Here is a 21,323-nt window from a genome sequence, read left to right as displayed (position 1 = left end):
TGGGCGGCCATCTTGGCTGCCATGCGGCCTAGCGGTAGCCGTAGCCACCAGGCTGCCTCCATGCGGCCCAGCTCCCACTCCACCAGCCGATCCTGCAGCTCCCGTTCCTCCGCTCGTGCCCACCGCCGGCGGTCCCGTCGGCCTCCTCTCCAGCACGCCCGTCACCAGAGGAGCCCCTGCGGGGGAAACAGAAACCCCCCCACCACCAGTTCTCCCCACCACCGCTCCTGCGTAACTCTGTCTCTTCGGACACCTCAAAAAGAGGTGATCCTTAGACCCGCACAAGGAACACTCCCTTCTCTCCCCACAGTCCTTCACCACGTGCCCCACCACCCCACAACGCACACACCGCTGCGCCACACATTCGCTTCTCAAATGCCCCTCTTCCCCACATCCCCAACAAACAGTAGGTAAGTCCGGTAAAAACACCCTCCCACGGTCTGTCCCCAGCGCAAACAAATGTGGAGGCCGCAGCTGGCGGCCCTCCCCAGAGAAGCGAAACCGCACACTATACCTCCATTTGCCCGTCCAAAATCCGTTGCCGTCTGTGACCTTCTCCCCCGGTGACACTGCGCTACAGTACCGGCTAAGGAACCCCCGGACGTCCAGCTCCAACGCGTGCGGGTTGAACATCTGTACGATGACCACGTTGGCTGCACTCCACACCACGCGCTTAATCCCCTGGATCCGTGCGTCTCCTTTCCCCTTTCCAAACGCCACGCGCAGGTCCTCCTCCGTCCTAAACGTGACGTCGTGCCGCCCCAACGCCGGGTAATCCTGCAAACAGAGCACGTCCGCTCCCGTCAGCCCCAACACGCCTTTGAGAATGACTTCTCCAAAACCAGCCCGATCCAGCTCCGCCCTCCTCGCCTCCGGGATAAGGTACCGGATTGCATGCCTCGGTATCCCCTTAGTAACTTCCGTCAGGTCCGCCATCGCTGTCTCGGGTAATCCTTGCTGATAAGAACAGATACTACACTTGATCTTAGCCAAAAGGCCGAGAAGCGATACCCCACAACTGCACGGGGTGCGGCGGCCCCTCTAGCGACGCCCCCCGCGCTCACATGGTTACGGGGGGAGGCGGGGCCAGCAAAAGCGGACCGCCGCCGCCGCCGCCGCCGCAAAACAAAACACCACGACGCTTGACTTTGGACAGGCAGGTGCAGCTCCGCCGAAGCAGAGCTTCCAAAAATACCGTAAACTCGGGGCAGTTCCCCTCCACGGAAATCTTTAGTAAAAGGCGAAAGATTTGTACGAGATGAAGAGAAACCCGAGCGATGGCTGCCACAGGGCACGCCGGACGGAGAGCATGAACGGCGCCGGTCGTGGACGTGAGGGTGACTCCAAGGCGTTGCCCAGTGGCAACAAGACTGCAGTATCAACATCCCCTTTAAATTTAAATGTGTAAAAAAAAAAAAAAAAAAAAAAAAAAAAAAAAAAAAAGAGTAAAAGGGCGGGAAAACCCAAAAGGGGCCGAAAAGGGAGGTGGCGCGGTTGGCCAAAACACCTGGCAAGGACTCCTGCTGCTGCGTCTGCTCTGCTAAGGAGGATTTCATCACAGTCAGTCAGTCAGTCAGTCAGTCAGTCAGTCAGTCAGTTCCACTGGGTTGGTTCTTTTCTTACACAGTCAAAGGAATGTGCACCGTTCCCGGAGTCGCTGCAATACCGGGTCGATGCGTGGAGCGGACGGAGCAAGCCCCTCTTCCGTCTCCCTGTTCCAAAAATCAGATTAATATATGGTCCTCGGGTAGAGGACGTATCAGATATTAAACTGATAAGAACAGATACTACACTTGATCTTAGCCAAAAGGCCGAGAAGCGATACCCCACAACTGCACGGGGTGCGGCGGCCCCTCTAGCGACGCCCCCCGCGCTCACATGGTTACGGGGGGAGGCGGGGCCAGCAAAAGCGGACCGCCGCCGCCGCCGCCGCCGCAAAACAAAACACCACGACGCTTGACTTTGGACAGGCAGGTGCAGCTCCGCCGAAGCAGAGCTTCCAAAAATACCGTAAACTCGGGGCAGTTCCCCTCCACGGAAATCTTTAGTAAAAGGCGAAAGATTTGTACGAGATGAAGAGAAACCCGAGCGATGGCTGCCACAGGGCACGCCGGACGGAGAGCATGAACGGCGCCGGTCGTGGACGTGAGGGTGACTCCAAGGCGTTGCCCAGTGGCAACAAGACTGCAGTATCAACATCCCCTTTAAATTTAAATGTGTAAAAAAAAAAAAAAAAAAAAAAAAAAAAAAAAAAAAAAAAAAAAAAAAAAAAAAAAAAAAAAAAAGAGTAAAAGGGCGGGAAAACCCAAAAGGGGCCGAAAAGGGAGGTGGCGCGGTTGGCCAAAACACCTGGCAAGGACTCCTGCTGCTGCGTCTGCTCTGCTAAGGAGGATTTCATCACAGTCAGTCAGTCAGTCAGTCAGTCAGTCAGTCAGTCAGTTCCACTGGGTTGGTTCTTTTCTTACACAGTCAAAGGAATGTGCACCGTTCCCGGAGTCGCTGCAATACCGGGTCGATGCGTGGAGCGGACGGAGCAAGCCCCTCTTCCGTCTCCCTGTTCCAAAAATCAGATTAATATATGGTCCTCGGGTAGAGGACGTATCAGATATTAAACTGATAAGAACAGATACTACACTTGATCTTAGCCAAAAGGCCGAGAAGCGATACCCCACAACTGCACGGGGTGCGGCGGCCCCTCTAGCGACGCCCCCCGCGCTCACATGGTTACGGGGGGAGGCGGGGCCAGCAAAAGCGGACCGCCGCCGCCGCCGCCGCCGCAAAACAAAACACCACGACGCTTGACTTTGGACAGGCAGGTGCAGCTCCGCCGAAGCAGAGCTTCCAAAAATACCGTAAACTCGGGGCAGTTCCCCTCCACGGAAATCTTTAGTAAAAGGCGAAAGATTTGTACGAGATGAAGAGAAACCCGAGCGATGGCTGCCACAGGGCACGCCGGACGGAGAGCATGAACGGCGCCGGTCGTGGACGTGAGGGTGACTCCAAGGCGTTGCCCAGTGGCAACAAGACTGCAGTATCAACATCCCCTTTAAATTTAAATGTGTAAAAAAAAAAAAAAAAAAAAAAAAAAAAAAAAAAAAAAGAGTAAAAGGGCGGGAAAACCCAAAAGGGGCCGAAAAGGGAGGTGGCGCGGTTGGCCAAAACACCTGGCAAGGACTCCTGCTGCTGCGTCTGCTCTGCTAAGGAGGATTTCATCACAGTCAGTCAGTCAGTCAGTCAGTCAGTCAGTCAGTCAGTTCCACTGGGTTGGTTCTTTTCTTACACAGTCAAAGGAATGTGCACCGTTCCCGGAGTCGCTGCAATACCGGGTCGATGCGTGGAGCGGACGGAGCAAGCCCCTCTTCCGTCTCCCTGTTCCAAAAATCAGATTAATATATGGTCCTCGGGTAGAGGACGTATCAGATATTAAACTGATAAGAACAGATACTACACTTGATCTTAGCCAAAAGGCCGAGAAGCGATACCCCACAACTGCACGGGGTGCGGCGGCCCCTCTAGCGACGCCCCCCGCGCTCACATGGTTACGGGGGGAGGCGGGGCCAGCAAAAGCGGACCGCCGCCGCCGCCGCCGCCGCAAAACAAAACACCACGACGCTTGACTTTGGACAGGCAGGTGCAGCTCCGCCGAAGCAGAGCTTCCAAAAATACCGTAAACTCGGGGCAGTTCCCCTCCACGGAAATCTTTAGTAAAAGGCGAAAGATTTGTACGAGATGAAGAGAAACCCGAGCGATGGCTGCCACAGGGCACGCCGGACGGAGAGCATGAACGGCGCCGGTCGTGGACGTGAGGGTGACTCCAAGGCGTTGCCCAGTGGCAACAAGACTGCAGTATCAACATCCCCTTTAAATTTAAATGTGTAAAAAAAAAAAAAAAAAAAAAAAAAAAAAAAAAAAAAGAGTAAAAGGGCGGGAAAACCCAAAAGGGGCCGAAAAGGGAGGTGGCGCGGTTGGCCAAAACACCTGGCAAGGACTCCTGCTGCTGCGTCTGCTCTGCTAAGGAGGATTTCATCACAGTCAGTCAGTCAGTCAGTCAGTCAGTCAGTTCCACTGGGTTGGTTCTTTTCTTACACAGTCAAAGGAATGTGCACCGTTCCCGGAGTCGCTGCAATACCGGGTCGATGCGTGGAGCGGACGGAGCAAGCCCCTCTTCCGTCTCCCTGTTCCAAAAATCAGATTAATATATGGTCCTCGGGTAGAGGACGTATCAGATATTAAACTGATAAGAACAGATACTACACTTGATCTTAGCCAAAAGGCCGAGAAGCGATACCCCACAACTGCACGGGGTGCGGCGGCCCCTCTAGCGACGCCCCCCGCGCTCACATGGTTACGGGGGGAGGCGGGGCCAGCAAAAGCGGACCGCCGCCGCCGCCGCCGCCGCAAAACAAAACACCACGACGCTTGACTTTGGACAGGCAGGTGCAGCTCCGCCGAAGCAGAGCTTCCAAAAATACCGTAAACTCGGGGCAGTTCCCCTCCACGGAAATCTTTAGTAAAAGGCGAAAGATTTGTACGAGATGAAGAGAAACCCGAGCGATGGCTGCCACAGGGCACGCCGGACGGAGAGCATGAACGGCGCCGGTCGTGGACGTGAGGGTGACTCCAAGGCGTTGCCCAGTGGCAACAAGACTGCAGTATCAACATCCCCTTTAAATTTAAATGTGTAAAAAAAAAAAAAAAAAAAAAAAAAAAAAAAAAAAAAAGAGTAAAAGGGCGGGAAAACCCAAAAGGGGCCGAAAAGGGAGGTGGCGCGGTTGGCCAAAACACCTGGCAAGGACTCCTGCTGCTGCGTCTGCTCTGCTAAGGAGGATTTCATCACAGTCAGTCAGTCAGTCAGTCAGTCAGTCAGTTCCACTGGGTTGGTTCTTTTCTTACACAGTCAAAGGAATGTGCACCGTTCCCGGAGTCGCTGCAATACCGGGTCGATGCGTGGAGCGGACGGAGCAAGCCCCTCTTCCGTCTCCCTGTTCCAAAAATCAGATTAATATATGGTCCTCGGGTAGAGGACGTATCAGATATTAAACTGATAAGAACAGATACTACACTTGATCTTAGCCAAAAGGCCGAGAAGCGATACCCCACAACTGCACGGGGTGCGGCGGCCCCTCTAGCGACGCCCCCCGCGCTCACATGGTTACGGGGGGAGGCGGGGCCAGCAAAAGCGGACCGCCGCCGCCGCCGCCGCCGCAAAACAAAACACCACGACGCTTGACTTTGGACAGGCAGGTGCAGCTCCGCCGAAGCAGAGCTTCCAAAAATACCGTAAACTCGGGGCAGTTCCCCTCCACGGAAATCTTTAGTAAAAGGCGAAAGATTTGTACGAGATGAAGAGAAACCCGAGCGATGGCTGCCACAGGGCACGCCGGACGGAGAGCATGAACGGCGCCGGTCGTGGACGTGAGGGTGACTCCAAGGCGTTGCCCAGTGGCAACAAGACTGCAGTATCAACATCCCCTTTAAATTTAAATGTGTAAAAAAAAAAAAAAAAAAAAAAAAAAAAAAAAAAAAAAAAAAAAAAAAAAAAAAAGAGTAAAAGGGCGGGAAAACCCAAAAGGGGCCGAAAAGGGAGGTGGCGCGGTTGGCCAAAACACCTGGCAAGGACTCCTGCTGCTGCGTCTGCTCTGCTAAGGAGGATTTCATCACAGTCAGTCAGTCAGTCAGTCAGTCAGTCAGTCAGTCAGTTCCACTGGGTTGGTTCTTTTCTTACACAGTCAAAGGAATGTGCACCGTTCCCGGAGTCGCTGCAATACCGGGTCGATGCGTGGAGCGGACGGAGCAAGCCCCTCTTCCGTCTCCCTGTTCCAAAAATCAGATTAATATATGGTCCTCGGGTAGAGGACGTATCAGATATTAAACTGATAAGAACAGATTTTTTTTTTTTTTTTTTTTTATATTGAAGTTTATTCATACCAAATCATAATCATTATCAAATCATAGTTACAGCCAGAACAAGAAGAACACAGAAAGCACAGAAAGAGAAAAAGAGAAAAAAGAAAGGCTGCAACATACGGGCACAAACGCCCCATAGAAAAGAACTCGGGCACACAGGCCCAGCCAAAAACAAACCCCATAACTCAATCCCAACCCACCCACACACAAACATCCCTAATCCTCCCCACACACCATAAAACACCCGCACTTACACAATCCCACCACCAGCAACCCACTAATCCATGCCCATAGTCCGCTTCAAGCTATCCACATCCCACCCAGCAAGCTGGGCAGGAGGGGGGCGACTCCCCCGTCCTACGGTCCGCCTCTCCGTCACCGACTCCACCGAATCCGCCGACTCGTCCGACTCCAGCTCCACCAAACCGCCCGTAGTTCCCGACTCCGCCACCAGGGGCAGGGGGCGATCAAAGGCCGCCACCCCCTCCCCCGGCCGCTGACGCCGCACGGGAGCACTCTCCGGACCTCCGCCCTCCAGGGGGCGCTTCCCCGACACCATCGCCAACTCCGCCATCTCCTCTTCCTGGGAAGCCGTTGCCTCCGCCCAGCTCAGCACCCCGACACTCTCCATAGCCACGCCCGGCCTGCCCTTCGACCCCGCCGACCCTCCGACCTCTGGGCGGCCATCTTGGCTGCCATGCGGCCTAGCGGTAGCCGTAGCCACCAGGCTGCCTCCATGCGGCCCAGCTCCCACTCCACCAGCCGATCCTGCTGCTCCCGTTCCTCCGCTCGTGCCCACCGCCGGCGGTCCCGTCGGCCTCCTCTCCAGCACACCCGTCACCAGAGGAGCCCCTGCGGGGGAAACAGAAACCCCCCCACCGCCAGTTCTCCCCACCACCGCTCCCGCGTAACTCTGTCTCTTCGGACACCTCAAAAAGAGGTGATCCTTAGACCCGCACAAGGAACACTCCCTTCTCTCCCCACAGTCCTTCACCACGTGCCCCACCACCCCACAACGCACACACCGCTGCGCCACACATTCGCTTCTCAAATGCCCCTCTTCCCCACATCCCCAACAAACAGTAGGTAAGTCCGGTAAAAACACCCTCCCACGGTCTGTCCCCAGTGCAAACAAATGTGGAGGCCGCAGCTGGCGGCCCTCCCCAGAAAAGCGAAACCGCACACTATACCTCCACTTGCCCGTCCAAAATCCGTTGCCGTCTGTGACCTTCTCCCCCGGTGACACTGCGCTACAGTACCGGCTAAGGAACCCCCGGACGTCCAGCTCCAATACGTGCGGGTTGAAGACCTGCACCACGACCACGTTGGCTGCGCTCCACACCACGCGCTTTATTCCCACGATCCTTGGGTCTCCCTTTCCCTTCCCGAACGCCACGCGCAGATCCTCCTCCGTCTTGAACGTGACGTCATGCCTCCCCAACGCCGGGTAATCCTGTAAACACAGGACGTCCGCTCCCGATAATCCCAGTACGCCCTTCAGGATGACCTCTCCAAACCCTGCCCGATCCAGCTCCGTCCTCCTTGCCTCCGGGATCAGGTACCGAATAGCATATCTCGGAATCCCCTTCGTCTGCTCCATCAAATCCGCCATCGCTGCCTCGGGTATTCCGATTGATAAGAACAGATACTACACTTGATCTTAGCCAAAAGGCCGAGAAGCGATACCCCACAACTGCACGGGGTGCGGCGGCCCCTCTAGCGACGCCCCCCGCGCTCACATGGTTACGGGGGGAGGCGGGGCCAGCAAAAGCGGACCGCCGCCGCCGCCGCCGCCGCAAAACAAAACACCACGACGCTTGACTTTGGACAGGCAGGTGCAGCTCCGCCGAAGCAGAGCTTCCAAAAATACCGTAAACTCGGGGCAGTTCCCCTCCACGGAAATCTTTAGTAAAAGGCGAAAGATTTGTACGAGATGAAGAGAAACCCGAGCGATGGCTGCCACAGGGCACGCCGGACGGAGAGCATGAACGGCGCCGGTCGTGGACGTGAGGGTGACTCCAAGGCGTTGCCCAGTGGCAACAAGACTGCAGTATCAACATCCCCTTTAAATTTAAATGTGTAAAAAAAAAAAAAAAAAAAAAAAAAAAAAAAAAAAAAAGAGTAAAAGGGCGGGAAAACCCAAAAGGGGCCGAAAAGGGAGGTGGCGCGGTTGGCCAAAACACCTGGCAAGGACTCCTGCTGCTGCGTCTGCTCTGCTAAGGAGGATTTCATCACAGTCAGTCAGTCAGTCAGTCAGTCAGTCAGTCAGTCAGTTCCACTGGGTTGGTTCTTTTCTTACACAGTCAAAGGAATGTGCACCGTTCCCGGAGTCGCTGCAATACCGGGTCGATGCGTGGAGCGGACGGAGCAAGCCCCTCTTCCGTCTCCCTGTTCCAAAAATCAGATTAATATATGGTCCTCGGGTAGAGGACGTATCAGATATTAAACTGATAAGAACAGATTTTTTTTTTTTTTTTTTTTTTTTTTTTTTTTTTTTTTATTGAACATAAACAGAGCGAAGCAGCCTTGAAAATACAACACACAGGAGATATACATATAATACACACAACACACAAAAGATACAGAAAGAAGTTAATTTAAGCTAGACTAGAGGCTGCCACCATAAACAATAACACATAACAACACAACGGCCCAGGCACACAGGCCCGGCCAAACACAGCGAAAAACACACATGTACATGCAAAAAATCTTACAGGATACACAAAAAATCTTACCCACCCATAACACCTGTTTAATCCACCCCATACATCCAGCCAGCACACCCACAACCACAGAGACACAGATACACAACCCCATCACTCAAAACACATCAACCCAAACCCATCGCCCGCTTTACGCTCTCCACGTCCCAACCCCCCACCTGAACAGTAGGGGGCGGCCTCTCCTCCCTCCCCGGCCCTTGTGCACTTCCACCTCCGACCACCGGGGGCGGAGCCCCCTCTGAAACAGCCACCGTCGTCTCCAACTTCTGCCGACTCACAGGACCTGCCGTTGCCCTCCCATCCACTAGAGGGCGCTTCACTGCCCCCGCCGCCGCCGACACTTCCACCATCTCCTGCTCCTGCGAAGCAGAAGCATCCGCCCAGCTGGACTCCACCGCCTTCCCCACAGCCACGACCTCTGACCCAGCCGCACCTTTGACCTTCGGGCGGCCATCTTGCCCGCCATGCGGCTTAGCGGTAGCCGTAGCCGCCGAGCAGCCAACCTGGCTACCCTGCGGCCCAGCCACCACACCACCAGCAGACACAGCAGGCACCGGCACCAACACTCCACTCCCAGACCCCGTCTTCTCCACCACCGGCACCGTCTTTGCAGGCCTCTGCTTCCCCTCACCCGACACCGCGGGAGCCCCCGTACCAAGAGCAGGAGCCCCCACAGCGCCAGTCACCACCCCAGCATAACTGCGCCGTTTAGCACACCCAGCAAACAAATGATCAGTCCCCCCACACAAAACACACTCCTTCAACTCAGTACAGTCTTTCACCACATGCCCCACAGCCCCACAACGCAAACATGACTTCACATTACATTCCCCACGTAAATGCCCCACACCCCCACACCCCCAGCACTCACTTGGCAAGTCCGGTATGAACACTCTCCCACGGTCAGGTCCCAGAGCAAACGCGTAGGGAGGCCGCAACACACGACCCCCCGACGAACGAAAGCCCGCAATGAAACTCCACTTCCCTGTCCAAAATCCATTGGAGTCCAAGATCCGCTGCCCATCAGACAGGTCCACGCAGTACCGCTCCAGAAAGCTCCAGACATCATCCAACAGCACGTGGGGGTTGAAAACCTGCACGATGACAGTGTTGGTCGCGCCCCACTTCGCCGCACACATCCCCGCCGCCACAGCTTTCCCCGCCGTCGTAGTCCACCGCCGATACGCCTCATTCATCCCCGCCAACGTCCGGAAGGTCACGTCAAAACAGGTCCCATCCACCGCTCCCTGCAGGCACAGCACCTCCTTGTCCGTCACCTGAAATATCTCCTTCACGATCTTCGCTCCAAAAACCTCCCGAGTCATCATCTGCCTTCTCTCCACCGGCACCAGGATTCGAATTCCGAACTTCGGGATCCCCGTCCATGTTTCAATGGCCACCATCGCTATCTCTGCTACTTGATCTTAGCCAAAAGGCCGAGAAGCGATACCCCACAACTGCACGGGGTGCGGCGGCCCCTCTAGCGACGCCCCCCGCGCTCACATGGTTACGGGGGGAGGCGGGGCCAGCAAAAGCGGACCGCCGCCGCCGCCGCCGCCGCAAAACAAAACACCACGACGCTTGACTTTGGACAGGCAGGTGCAGCTCCGCCGAAGCAGAGCTTCCAAAAATACCGTAAACTCGGGGCAGTTCCCCTCCACGGAAATCTTTAGTAAAAGGCGAAAGATTTGTACGAGATGAAGAGAAACCCGAGCGATGGCTGCCACAGGGCACGCCGGACGGAGAGCATGAACGGCGCCGGTCGTGGACGTGAGGGTGACTCCAAGGCGTTGCCCAGTGGCAACAAGACTGCAGTATCAACATCCCCTTTAAATTTAAATGTGTAAAAAAAAAAAAAAAAAAAAAAAAAAAAAAAAAAAAAAGAGTAAAAGGGCGGGAAAACCCAAAAGGGGCCGAAAAGGGAGGTGGCGCGGTTGGCCAAAACACCTGGCAAGGACTCCTGCTGCTGCGTCTGCTCTGCTAAGGAGGATTTCATCACAGTCAGTCAGTCAGTCAGTCAGTCAGTCAGTTCCACTGGGTTGGTTCTTTTCTTACACAGTCAAAGGAATGTGCACCGTTCCCGGAGTCGCTGCAATACCGGGTCGATGCGTGGAGCGGACGGAGCAAGCCCCTCTTCCGTCTCCCTGTTCCAAAAATCAGATTAATATATGGTCCTCGGGTAGAGGACGTATCAGATATTAAACTGATAAGAACAGATACTACACTTGATCTTAGCCAAAAGGCCGAGAAGCGATACCCCACAACTGCACGGGGTGCGGCGGCCCCTCTAGCGACGCCCCCCGCGCTCACATGGTTACGGGGGGAGGCGGGGCCAGCAAAAGCGGACCGCCGCCGCCGCCGCCGCCGCAAAACAAAACACCACGACGCTTGACTTTGGACAGGCAGGTGCAGCTCCGCCGAAGCAGAGCTTCCAAAAATACCGTAAACTCGGGGCAGTTCCCCTCCACGGAAATCTTTAGTAAAAGGCGAAAGATTTGTACGAGATGAAGAGAAACCCGAGCGATGGCTGCCACAGGGCACGCCGGACGGAGAGCATGAACGGCGCCGGTCGTGGACGTGAGGGTGACTCCAAGGCGTTGCCCAGTGGCAACAAGACTGCAGTATCAACATCCCCTTTAAATTTAAATGTGTAAAAAAAAAAAAAAAAAAAAAAAAAAAAAAAAAAAAAAAAAAAAAAAGAGTAAAAGGGCGGGAAAACCCAAAAGGGGCCGAAAAGGGAGGTGGCGCGGTTGGCCAAAACACCTGGCAAGGACTCCTGCTGCTGCGTCTGCTCTGCTAAGGAGGATTTCATCACAGTCAGTCAGTCAGTCAGTCAGTCAGTCAGTCAGTCAGTTCCACTGGGTTGGTTCTTTTCTTACACAGTCAAAGGAATGTGCACCGTTCCCGGAGTCGCTGCAATACCGGGTCGATGCGTGGAGCGGACGGAGCAAGCCCCTCTTCCGTCTCCCTGTTCCAAAAATCAGATTAATATATGGTCCTCGGGTAGAGGACGTATCAGATATTAAACTGATAAGAACAGATACTACACTTGATCTTAGCCAAAAGGCCGAGAAGCGATACCCCACAACTGCACGGGGTGCGGCGGCCCCTCTAGCGACGCCCCCCGCGCTCACATGGTTACGGGGGGAGGCGGGGCCAGCAAAAGCGGACCGCCGCCGCCGCCGCCGCCGCAAAACAAAACACCACGACGCTTGACTTTGGACAGGCAGGTGCAGCTCCGCCGAAGCAGAGCTTCCAAAAATACCGTAAACTCGGGGCAGTTCCCCTCCACGGAAATCTTTAGTAAAAGGCGAAAGATTTGTACGAGATGAAGAGAAACCCGAGCGATGGCTGCCACAGGGCACGCCGGACGGAGAGCATGAACGGCGCCGGTCGTGGACGTGAGGGTGACTCCAAGGCGTTGCCCAGTGGCAACAAGACTGCAGTATCAACATCCCCTTTAAATTTAAATGTGTAAAAAAAAAAAAAAAAAAAAAAAAAAAAAAAAAAAAAAAAAAAAAAGAGTAAAAGGGCGGGAAAACCCAAAAGGGGCCGAAAAGGGAGGTGGCGCGGTTGGCCAAAACACCTGGCAAGGACTCCTGCTGCTGCGTCTGCTCTGCTAAGGAGGATTTCATCACAGTCAGTCAGTCAGTCAGTCAGTCAGTCAGTCAGTCAGTTCCACTGGGTTGGTTCTTTTCTTACACAGTCAAAGGAATGTGCACCGTTCCCGGAGTCGCTGCAATACCGGGTCGATGCGTGGAGCGGACGGAGCAAGCCCCTCTTCCGTCTCCCTGTTCCAAAAATCAGATTAATATATGGTCCTCGGGTAGAGGACGTATCAGATATTAAACTGATAAGAACAGATTTTTTTTTTTTTTTTTTTTTTTTTTTTTTTTTTTTTTTTTTATTATTCACATAAGCCATAGCACACCACATAGAAAGACATTTGACATGCCATGCCACCACCACAGGGGGTGCTGGTCCTATGCGGCACAGTAGTCCCACCAGCCTTGAAAAACAAACACAAGATATAACACACAAAAGATACAGAAGGAAGTGAAGTCTAGACTAGAGGCTGTGGTAAAATGGGCACGCAGGCCCCAAGGAACCAGGTACACAAGTGAGCTCGGGCACACAGGCCCAGCCAAAAACAAAAAAAATGTCAAGACACACAAACACAAAACCAACACGTCCACCCTCAGTACACTTTTAATCCACCCCAACACAACCCAACAACAACAACATCAACAACCCAACACAACCCCAATCAGTCCAACATCCCAGTAGTCCTTTTCAAATTCCCCTCATCCCACCCAAGCAAGTCCCCCGAAGAAGGGGGGGAAGGGGAAGAAATCCCCTCCCTCACAGAGCCTGTCGACCCGTCCGACTCCTCCTCGCCACTAGACGCCGCCACCTCCATGGACCCATCACCACCGTCCTCCACCAGCAGGGCCTCGTACCTATTAGAGACGGAGACCCCGCCCCCACCCTTGCACCGGCGGACCGGAGTCCCCGGCGAACCACCTTCACTCCCGTCCTGCAGGGGGCGCTTCACTGCCCCCGACGCCTTCACCGCCGACTCAGCCATCTCCGCTTCCTGGGAAGCAGAAGCAGAAGCCCAGTCGTCCAAACTCCGCCCACCAGCACCAGTCACCGAGCGGCCATCTTGACTGCCATGCGGCCTAGCCGTAGCCGTAGCCACCAAGCAGCCATCTTGGCTACCTCGCTGCCCTGCTCCCGAACCACCAAGAGACGCCGCAGGCGCCTTCACTCCACTCGCTCTTGCCACCGTCGCACCAACAGGCACCGTCTTCACCCCCGCGGGCACAGAAGAGGCCCCCACCGGCACAGTGGGATCCCCCCCCTGGCGTACCAGCCGCTCCGCCTCCTGGAAACTCTTCCACCTGGCACAAGCCGCAGGCTGATGATCCTTCCCTCCACAATACTCACAGCCCTTCACCAGCGCCGACACGTAGCTCCTCCGCTTTTCACAGCCCCCAAAAAGATGGTCCGTCGCCCCACACAAAGAACATTCCCGTAGCTTCTTACAGTCCTTCACCAAGTGTTCCTTAGACCCACACCGCAAACAAGCCAGCACAGTACATTGACTCCGCAAGTGCCCCGCACTCCCACAACCCCAACACTCACTTGGCAAGTCCGGAATAACAATCCTCCCTCTGTCAGGCCCCAAACTGAAGGCGAAGGGAGGCCGCACCTGGCGATTCCCCTCTGACCGAAACAGCACGTGATACGTCCACTTCCCCGTCCAGAAGCCGTTGCTGTCCACGACACGCCGTCCCTGCGGTACCTCCGTGCAATACCGTCCCAGCCAACACCGAACATCCTCCTCCAGCACGTGGGGGTTGAAGACCTGGACCACCACGACATTCATCGGACGCCAAAACCTCATCCGTATTCCAAACTCCAATCTGTTGACTCGTAGTCCTTCCCCAGCCTCCTTCCACCGCCGAACCGCCACCAACATGTCCACCGGCGACCGGAAGGTTACGTCGTAGCCCAACGTCGACGGCAGCAGGCACAGCACCTCCTTGTCCGTTGCCCCCAGCAGCCCCTTCACGATCGCCGCTCCAAAAAGCTCCCTCGAAAACTCCTCCCTCCGCAGCTTCGGGATCCAAAACTGCATTGCATGCTTCGGCACCACCTCCATCACATTCGCCTCCGACACCGCCATCGCTGTCTCTGGTAGTCCACCTGATAAGAACAGATACTACACTTGATCTTAGCCAAAAGGCCGAGAAGCGATACCCCACAACTGCACGGGGTGCGGCGGCCCCTCTAGCGACGCCCCCCGCGCTCACATGGTTACGGGGGGAGGCGGGGCCAGCAAAAGCGGACCGCCGCCGCCGCCGCCGCCGCAAAACAAAACACCACGACGCTTGACTTTGGACAGGCAGGTGCAGCTCCGCCGAAGCAGAGCTTCCAAAAATACCGTAAACTCGGGGCAGTTCCCCTCCACGGAAATCTTTAGTAAAAGGCGAAAGATTTGTACGAGATGAAGAGAAACCCGAGCGATGGCTGCCACAGGGCACGCCGGACGGAGAGCATGAACGGCGCCGGTCGTGGACGTGAGGGTGACTCCAAGGCGTTGCCCAGTGGCAACAAGACTGCAGTATCAACATCCCCTTTAAATTTAAATGTGTAAAAAAAAAAAAAAAAAAAAAAAAAAAAAAAAAAAAAAAAAAAAAGAGTAAAAGGGCGGGAAAACCCAAAAGGGGCCGAAAAGGGAGGTGGCGCGGTTGGCCAAAACACCTGGCAAGGACTCCTGCTGCTGCGTCTGCTCTGCTAAGGAGGATTTCATCACAGTCAGTCAGTCAGTCAGTCAGTCAGTCAGTCAGTCAGTTCCACTGGGTTGGTTCTTTTCTTACACAGTCAAAGGAATGTGCACCGTTCCCGGAGTCGCTGCAATACCGGGTCGATGCGTGGAGCGGACGGAGCAAGCCCCTCTTCCGTCTCCCTGTTCCAAAAATCAGATTAATATATGGTCCTCGGGTAGAGGACGTATCAGATATTAAACTGATAAGAACAGATTTTTTTTTTTTTTTTTATTATTCACATAAGCCATAACAGACCACATAGGAAGACACTTGGCGTGCCATACCACCACCACAGAGGGCGCTGGTCCTATGCGGCACAGAGGTCCCACCAGCCTTGAAAAACAAACACACAGAAGATACATATAACACACAAAAGATACAGAAAGAAGTGAAGACTAGACTAGAGGCTGTGGTAAAATGGGCACGCAGGCCCCAAGGCACCAGGTACATAAAGGAGCTCGGGCACACAGGCCCAGCCAAAAAAACAAAAAAATGTCAAGACACACATACACAAAACCAACACGTCCACCCACAGTACACTTTTAATCCACCCCCACACAACCCAACAACAGCAACATCAACATCCCAACACAACCCGCAACCCCAATCAGTCCAACATCCCAGTAGTCCTTTTCAAATTGACCTCATCCCACCCCAGCAAGTCCCCCGAAGAAGGGGGAGAAGGGGAAGGACTCCCCTCCCTCACAGAGCCTGTCGACCCGTCCGACTCCTCCTCACCACTAGATGCCGCCACCTCCATGGATCCAACACCACCGTCCTCCACCAGCAGGGCCTCCAACCTGTTAGAGACAGAGACCCCGCCCCCACCCTTGCACCGGCGGACCGGAGTCCCCGGCGACCCACCTTCACTCCCGTCCTGCAGGGGGCGCTTCACTGCCCCCGACGCCTTCACCGCCAGCTCTGCCATCTCCGCTTCCTGGGAAGCAGAGGCCTCCGCCCAGTCGTCCACTCTCCGCCCACCAGCACCAGCCTCCCGGCGGCCATCTTGTTTGCCATGCGGCCTAGCCGTAGCCTTAGCCACCAAGCAGCCATCTTGGCTACCTAGCTGCCCAGCTCCCGAACCTCCAAGAGACGCCGCAGGCGCCTCCACTCCACTCGCTCTTGCCACCGTCGCACCAGCCGGCACCGTCTTCACCCCCGCGGGCACAGCAGAGGCCCCCACCGGCACAGTGGAAGCCCCCCCCTGGCGCACCAGCCGCTCAGCCTCCTGGAACTTCTTCCACTTGGCACAAGCCGAAGGTACATGATCTGTCCCCCCACAATATTCACAGCCCTTCAACACAGCAGCCACGTAACTCCTCCGCTTGCCACAGCCCCCAAAAAGGTGATCCGTCGCCCCACACAAAGAACATTCCCTCAACTTCTTGCAGTCCTTCACCAAGTGTTCCTTCGACCCACACCGCAAACAAGCCAGCACAGTGCATTGACTCCGCAAATGCCCCACACTCCCACAACCCCAACACTCACTTGGCAAGTCCGGAGTGATAATCCTCCCTCTATCAGACCCCAGCATGAAGGCGAAAGGAGGCCTCACCTGGCGATCCCCCTCTGACCGAAACATCACGGAGTACGACCACTTCCCCGTCCAGAAGCCGTTCACATCCACGACGCGCCGTCCCTGCGGCACCTCCGTGCAGTACCGCCCCAGCAGACAACGGACATCCTCTTCCAGCACGTGGGGGTTGAAGACCTGCACCACCACGGTATTCTTCGGACGCCAGAACCTCATTCGCAGTCCAAACTCCACCGTGCCGACCCGTAGACCTTCCCCAGCCTCCTTCCACTGCCGAACCGCGACCAACATATCCACCGGCGACCGGAAGGTCACGTCGTAACCCACCGTCGACGCCAGCAGGCACAACACCTCCTTATCTGTTGCCCTCAGCAGCCCCTTCACGATTGCCGCTCCAAACAGCTCCCTGGAAAACTCCTCCCTCCGCAGCTTCGGGATCCAGAATTGCATGGCGTACTTCGGCACCACATCCACCGCATCCGCCTCAGACACCGCCATCGCTGTCTCGGGTAGTCCTAGTTGTCAAGAACAGATACTACACTTGATCTTAGCCAAAAGGCCGAGAAGCGATACCCCACAACTGCACGGGGTGCGGCGGCCCCTCTAGCGACGCCCCCCGCGCTCACATGGTTACGGGGGGAGGCGGGGCCAGCAAAAGCGGACCGCCGCCGCCGCCGCCGCCGCAAAACAAAACACCACGACGCTTGACTTTGGACAGGCAGGTGCAGCTCCGCCGAAGCAGAGCTTCCAAAAATACCGTAAACTCGGGGCAGTTCCCCTCCACGGAAATCTTTAGTAAAAGGCGAAAGATTTGTACGAGATGAAGAGAAACCCGAGCGATGGCTGCCACAGGGCACGCCGGACGGAGAGCATGAACGGCGCCGGTCGTGGACGTGAGGGTGACTCCAAGGCGTTGCCCAGTGGCAACAAGACTGCAGTATCAACATCCCCTTTAAATTTAAATGTGTAAAAAAAAAAAAAAAAAAAAAAAAAAAAGAGTAAAAGGGCGGGAAAACCCAAAAGGGGCCGAAAAGGGAGGTGGCGCGGTTGGCCAAAACACCTGGCAAGGACTCCTGCTGCTGCGTCTGCTCTGCTAAGGAGGATTTCATCACAGTCAGTCAGTCAGTCAGTCAGTCAGTCAGTCAGTCAGTTCCACTGGGTTGGTTCTTTTCTTACACAGTCAAAGGAATGTGCACCGTTCCCGGAGTCGCTGCAATACCGGGTCGATGCGTGGAGCGGACGGAGCAAGCCCCTCTTCCGTCTCCCTGTTCCAAAAATCAGATTAATATATGGTCCTCGGGTAGAGGACGTATCAGATATTAAACTGATAAGAACAGATACTACACTTGATCTTAGCCAAAAGGCCGAGAAGCGATACCCCACAACTGCACGGGGTGCGGCGGCCCCTCTAGCGACGCCCCCCGCGCTCACATGGTTACGGGGGGAGGCGGGGCCAGCAAAAGCGGACCGCCGCCGCCGCCGCCGCCGCAAAACAAAACACCACGACGCTTGACTTTGGACAGGCAGGTGCAGCTCCGCCGAAGCAGAGCTTCCAAAAATACCGTAAACTCGGGGCAGTTCCCCTCCACGGAAATCTTTAGTAAAAGGCGAAAGATTTGTACGAGATGAAGAGAAACCCGAGCGATGGCTGCCACAGGGCACGCCGGACGGAGAGCATGAACGGCGCCGGTCGTGGACGTGAGGGTGACTCCAAGGCGTTGCCCAGTGGCAACAAGACTGCAGTATCAACATCCCCTTTAAATTTAAATGTGTAAAAAAAAAAAAAAAAAAAAAAAAAAAAAAAAAAAAAAAAAAAAAGAGTAAAAGGGCGGGAAAACCCAAAAGGGGCCGAAAAGGGAGGTGGCGCGGTTGGCCAAAACACCTGGCAAGGACTCCTGCTGCTGCGTCTGCTCTGCTAAGGAGGATTTCATCACAGTCAGTCAGTCAGTCAGTCAGTCAGTCAGTCAGTCAGTTCCACTGGGTTGGTTCTTTTCTTACACAGTCAAAGGAATGTGCACCGTTCCCGGAGTCGCTGCAATACCGGGTCGATGCGTGGAGCGGACGGAGCAAGCCCCTCTTCCGTCTCCCTGTTCCAAAAATCAGATTAATATATGGTCCTCGGGTAGAGGACGTATCAGATATTAAACTGATAAGAACAGATTTTTTTTTTTTTTATATTCGTTTTTATTGAAAATCAAAAAAGTCAAAACAACATACATAGTCCACATTAGACTCAATTAGACTACCCACCACCAAGACACCCTACATACCCTATTTACATATTTACATTATGTATCACACATAAAATAATCCCATCATGCCTCCGTTAACCCACCCCCACCCTCGGCAACCCACCCCAAACCCCCCTTGTCTCATCAGCCCCATGCACAGTCAAAAACTCCTGCACATGCCTCCTCACTTTACCCAAAAACCACGAGAAAATAACATTAGAGGCAAAAGCGGGCAGCTTCTTCTTAATGCACCTTCCCCGCCATTCCCACAAAGCCAACTTAACAAATGAAATCAAAACCCACAAAGCAACCCTCTTACCCCCCCTCAATCCCCCCAAACCCCGCCCCTTCAAAACCAGATCTGCTGTAAGTGAAAGCCCCGCCCACCCACACCACCACTGTTCCACCAAACTCCAAGTCCCCCTGGCACCTGGACAGGACCAAAACACATGATCAACAGTCTCCTCCCTCCCACACCCCACAGCACACAAAGATGTACGGCTAATTCCATGCCGGTGAAGGCGCTCCCTCACCGGCAACCGATCCAGAGCAGCCAACCAGTTGATGTCCCTCCCTTCACCCCTGAGAACAGGAGGCTGAATAGCCTGCCAGTCCACCCTCCTCTGCACCACCTCCCGCTCGGCAGCCTCACTCCACCGTCTCTCCATCCGTCCCCTGTAAAGTGTCCGGTGCTCCAATACCCTCCTACCCTCCAACGCCCACTCATTCCCTTTCAGCAACTCAGCCACCTTGAGGTAGTGGTCAGGCCCCTCCCATGACCAGGGCTCAGCCGAGGTCATGGGCCTGAGGTGCCTTACAGAGAAGCCCAACCAAAACCTCGCCCACCGCACTGCCTTGTGCTGAAAGTCCCCCACAGCCAAGCGACACTGAAAAGCAGTGTACATGGACTGGGCTTTCACAGGGACACACGCAACACCCCGACCGCCCCTCCCCACCTCCCTGTACATCAATTCCCGCGCCACCCACTCGGCCTTCCCCCTCCAAACAAAAGAAAAAACCTCCCTCTCCAACCTGCGCCCCCAAAGAAAAGGCAAAGGGTAAACCAGCGCCAAATGATTAATCAGCGGCAGGACATCTGCCTGAACCGCGGCCACCCTCCCCGACAGAGACAAATACCTGGATTTCCACCTGGCAAGCCGCTCCCTCACCTTCTGGAAAACCAGCGCCCAATTCCTAGCCGCATTGTCCCCCCTCCCAAACCAAACCCCCAACACCTTCAACCCCTCTTGAGACACTGAAAACCCCCCCGGGACATCCGTCCTACCCGCCCAACTCCCAAAAAACATAACCCCAGACTTGTCCCTATTCACCCGTGCCCCAGTCGCCCTGCAGAAGAGATCTAAGACCTCCCCCGCCCTGCGCAACCCACTCTCAGAGGTCAGAAGAAGGGTGGTGTCATCCGCATACAGGGCCACCTTAACCTCCTCTCCCCCCCCTCCAGGCATGTGGACCCCCCTCACTCTCGGATCCCTACGTAAAAAGGCCGCCAGCGGTTCTAAGTACATCACGTACAACAACGGCGAAAGGGGACACCCCTGCCGCACCCCCCCGGCCTGAGGAAACAGGCGAGACATAACGCCGTTAATAGCTACCCTGCTCCCAGCCCCCCTATAGAGCAGCCGGAGCCACCGCAAAAACCCCGGACCAAAGCCCATGCGTTCCAGGACCAGGAGAAGGAATCGGTGACTAACCCGATCGAACGCCTTCTCCTGGTCCACACTCAGCAAGGCCAACGGCAAAGCCCTCTGCTCTGACCAGGCAATCACATCCCGGAGCAGAGAGAGGTTCAGAGCACAACACCGCCCCCCCACTCCACAGGTCTGGTCCTCACCAATTACTGAGGCCATCACTCTCCTCAGCCTCAAGGCCAAGGCCTTCGCAGCGATCTTGTAATCTACGGCCAGGAGAGTGATTGGCCTCCAGTTGGCCAGCCTCGTCGCCTCTCCCTTCTTGAACAGTAGGGTTACTAGCCCAGACCTCATCGAAAAGGGCAGAGAGCCCCTCCGCTCACTCTCCCCCAACACCCTCTCCAACCCAGGACCTAAAATTCCCCAGAACGCCCGATAAAATTCTAAGGTCAGCCCATCCAACCCAGGGGACTTATCAGCAGCCATGCTTTTAAAGGCCGCCGTCAGTTCCCCCAATGAGAGGGGCCCCTCCAAGCCTGCCCGTTCAGCGTCCCCCATCCTCCCCTCCAGGCTACCCAGAAACTCTCCCGCCAAAACCTCCGACCCTGGCCTCTCAGAGAAGAGCTCCTCGTAGAAATCGGCTGCCACCTCAGCCATATCAGAGGCGGCCGTCACTAACCCCCTCCTACCCTCCAAGCCCAGCATAGCCACCCTCTTCTGTCGAGCCCGGGCCGACTGCAAAAAATAACGAGAGGGCTTCTCGTCATCCCAGGCAGCCACCCTGGCCTCCAGTTCCAGCCGCCTAGCCTGGGCCTCAAAGAAGGACCCCATCTCCCGCTTGAGCTCCTCCACCCTCTCCACTACCACCAAGCTGCCCCCCTGCAACCTAGGCCACAAAGCCTCCAGCTCCCTTGAAACCTCCCCCATGCGGCGCTTCCGGTCCC

The 21,323-nt window shown here is 55.4% G+C and overlaps 24 non-coding genes and 6 pseudogenes across 24 annotated transcripts; all 30 read right to left on the bottom strand.

The window, feature by feature from the left end:
* Nucleotides 1–877: 877 nt before the first annotated feature.
* On the bottom strand, nt 878–1,009 carry LOC121684400 (annotated as a pseudogene).
* Nucleotides 1,010–1,164: 155 nt separating this feature from the next.
* LOC121680254 lies at nt 1,165–1,278 on the bottom strand. The gene has a single exon (XR_006021620.1). It is a non-coding gene; the product is annotated as a U5 spliceosomal RNA (small nuclear RNA).
* A 354-nt stretch (nt 1,279–1,632) lies between these two features.
* LOC121682151 lies at nt 1,633–1,823 on the bottom strand. The gene has a single exon (XR_006022446.1). It is a non-coding gene; the product is annotated as a U2 spliceosomal RNA (small nuclear RNA).
* Nucleotides 1,824–1,978: 155 nt separating this feature from the next.
* On the bottom strand, nt 1,979–2,092 carry LOC121680247. Its single transcript, XR_006021618.1, has one exon. It is a non-coding gene; the product is annotated as a U5 spliceosomal RNA (small nuclear RNA).
* A 382-nt stretch (nt 2,093–2,474) lies between these two features.
* Nucleotides 2,475–2,665, bottom strand: LOC121682147. The gene has a single exon (XR_006022444.1). It is a non-coding gene; the product is annotated as a U2 spliceosomal RNA (small nuclear RNA).
* Nucleotides 2,666–2,820: 155 nt separating this feature from the next.
* LOC121680243 lies at nt 2,821–2,934 on the bottom strand. Its single transcript, XR_006021615.1, has one exon. It is a non-coding gene; the product is annotated as a U5 spliceosomal RNA (small nuclear RNA).
* A 355-nt stretch (nt 2,935–3,289) lies between these two features.
* Nucleotides 3,290–3,480, bottom strand: LOC121682141. Its single transcript, XR_006022443.1, has one exon. It is a non-coding gene; the product is annotated as a U2 spliceosomal RNA (small nuclear RNA).
* Nucleotides 3,481–3,635: 155 nt separating this feature from the next.
* Nucleotides 3,636–3,749, bottom strand: LOC121680236. Its single transcript, XR_006021613.1, has one exon. It is a non-coding gene; the product is annotated as a U5 spliceosomal RNA (small nuclear RNA).
* A 346-nt stretch (nt 3,750–4,095) lies between these two features.
* LOC121682137 lies at nt 4,096–4,286 on the bottom strand. The gene has a single exon (XR_006022441.1). It is a non-coding gene; the product is annotated as a U2 spliceosomal RNA (small nuclear RNA).
* Nucleotides 4,287–4,441: 155 nt separating this feature from the next.
* Nucleotides 4,442–4,555, bottom strand: LOC121680231. The gene has a single exon (XR_006021611.1). It is a non-coding gene; the product is annotated as a U5 spliceosomal RNA (small nuclear RNA).
* Nucleotides 4,556–4,902: 347 nt separating this feature from the next.
* On the bottom strand, nt 4,903–5,093 carry LOC121682132. The gene has a single exon (XR_006022439.1). It is a non-coding gene; the product is annotated as a U2 spliceosomal RNA (small nuclear RNA).
* A 155-nt stretch (nt 5,094–5,248) lies between these two features.
* On the bottom strand, nt 5,249–5,362 carry LOC121680224. The gene has a single exon (XR_006021608.1). It is a non-coding gene; the product is annotated as a U5 spliceosomal RNA (small nuclear RNA).
* Nucleotides 5,363–5,734: 372 nt separating this feature from the next.
* LOC121684120 lies at nt 5,735–5,922 on the bottom strand. The gene has a single exon (XR_006023034.1). It is a non-coding gene; the product is annotated as a U2 spliceosomal RNA (small nuclear RNA).
* Nucleotides 5,923–7,460: 1,538 nt separating this feature from the next.
* On the bottom strand, nt 7,461–7,591 carry LOC121684346 (annotated as a pseudogene).
* A 155-nt stretch (nt 7,592–7,746) lies between these two features.
* Nucleotides 7,747–7,860, bottom strand: LOC121680217. The gene has a single exon (XR_006021605.1). It is a non-coding gene; the product is annotated as a U5 spliceosomal RNA (small nuclear RNA).
* A 355-nt stretch (nt 7,861–8,215) lies between these two features.
* On the bottom strand, nt 8,216–8,427 carry LOC121684172 (annotated as a pseudogene).
* A 1,806-nt stretch (nt 8,428–10,233) lies between these two features.
* LOC121680211 lies at nt 10,234–10,347 on the bottom strand. The gene has a single exon (XR_006021604.1). It is a non-coding gene; the product is annotated as a U5 spliceosomal RNA (small nuclear RNA).
* Nucleotides 10,348–10,694: 347 nt separating this feature from the next.
* Nucleotides 10,695–10,885, bottom strand: LOC121682127. The gene has a single exon (XR_006022437.1). It is a non-coding gene; the product is annotated as a U2 spliceosomal RNA (small nuclear RNA).
* A 155-nt stretch (nt 10,886–11,040) lies between these two features.
* On the bottom strand, nt 11,041–11,154 carry LOC121680205. Its single transcript, XR_006021600.1, has one exon. It is a non-coding gene; the product is annotated as a U5 spliceosomal RNA (small nuclear RNA).
* A 364-nt stretch (nt 11,155–11,518) lies between these two features.
* LOC121682121 lies at nt 11,519–11,709 on the bottom strand. Its single transcript, XR_006022435.1, has one exon. It is a non-coding gene; the product is annotated as a U2 spliceosomal RNA (small nuclear RNA).
* A 155-nt stretch (nt 11,710–11,864) lies between these two features.
* On the bottom strand, nt 11,865–11,978 carry LOC121680200. Its single transcript, XR_006021598.1, has one exon. It is a non-coding gene; the product is annotated as a U5 spliceosomal RNA (small nuclear RNA).
* A 363-nt stretch (nt 11,979–12,341) lies between these two features.
* On the bottom strand, nt 12,342–12,554 carry LOC121684183 (annotated as a pseudogene).
* A 1,667-nt stretch (nt 12,555–14,221) lies between these two features.
* LOC121684569 lies at nt 14,222–14,394 on the bottom strand (annotated as a pseudogene).
* A 155-nt stretch (nt 14,395–14,549) lies between these two features.
* LOC121680199 lies at nt 14,550–14,663 on the bottom strand. The gene has a single exon (XR_006021595.1). It is a non-coding gene; the product is annotated as a U5 spliceosomal RNA (small nuclear RNA).
* Nucleotides 14,664–15,025: 362 nt separating this feature from the next.
* On the bottom strand, nt 15,026–15,213 carry LOC121683678. The gene has a single exon (XR_006022872.1). It is a non-coding gene; the product is annotated as a U2 spliceosomal RNA (small nuclear RNA).
* Nucleotides 15,214–16,947: 1,734 nt separating this feature from the next.
* Nucleotides 16,948–17,070, bottom strand: LOC121684646 (annotated as a pseudogene).
* A 155-nt stretch (nt 17,071–17,225) lies between these two features.
* Nucleotides 17,226–17,339, bottom strand: LOC121680194. Its single transcript, XR_006021594.1, has one exon. It is a non-coding gene; the product is annotated as a U5 spliceosomal RNA (small nuclear RNA).
* A 345-nt stretch (nt 17,340–17,684) lies between these two features.
* On the bottom strand, nt 17,685–17,875 carry LOC121682113. The gene has a single exon (XR_006022434.1). It is a non-coding gene; the product is annotated as a U2 spliceosomal RNA (small nuclear RNA).
* A 155-nt stretch (nt 17,876–18,030) lies between these two features.
* LOC121680188 lies at nt 18,031–18,144 on the bottom strand. The gene has a single exon (XR_006021593.1). It is a non-coding gene; the product is annotated as a U5 spliceosomal RNA (small nuclear RNA).
* Nucleotides 18,145–18,506: 362 nt separating this feature from the next.
* Nucleotides 18,507–18,706, bottom strand: LOC121683584. Its single transcript, XR_006022846.1, has one exon. It is a non-coding gene; the product is annotated as a U2 spliceosomal RNA (small nuclear RNA).
* Between the last annotated feature and the right edge of the window lie 2,617 nt (nt 18,707–21,323).

The sequence above is a fragment of the Alosa sapidissima genome, chromosome 1, assembly GCF_018492685.1.
Source record: "Alosa sapidissima isolate fAloSap1 chromosome 1, fAloSap1.pri, whole genome shotgun sequence".
NCBI classification, from domain to species: Eukaryota; Metazoa; Chordata; class Actinopteri; order Clupeiformes; family Clupeidae; genus Alosa; species Alosa sapidissima.
The sequence above is the reverse complement of the archived record's forward strand: the minus strand, read 5'-3'. Positions and strand labels throughout refer to the sequence as shown.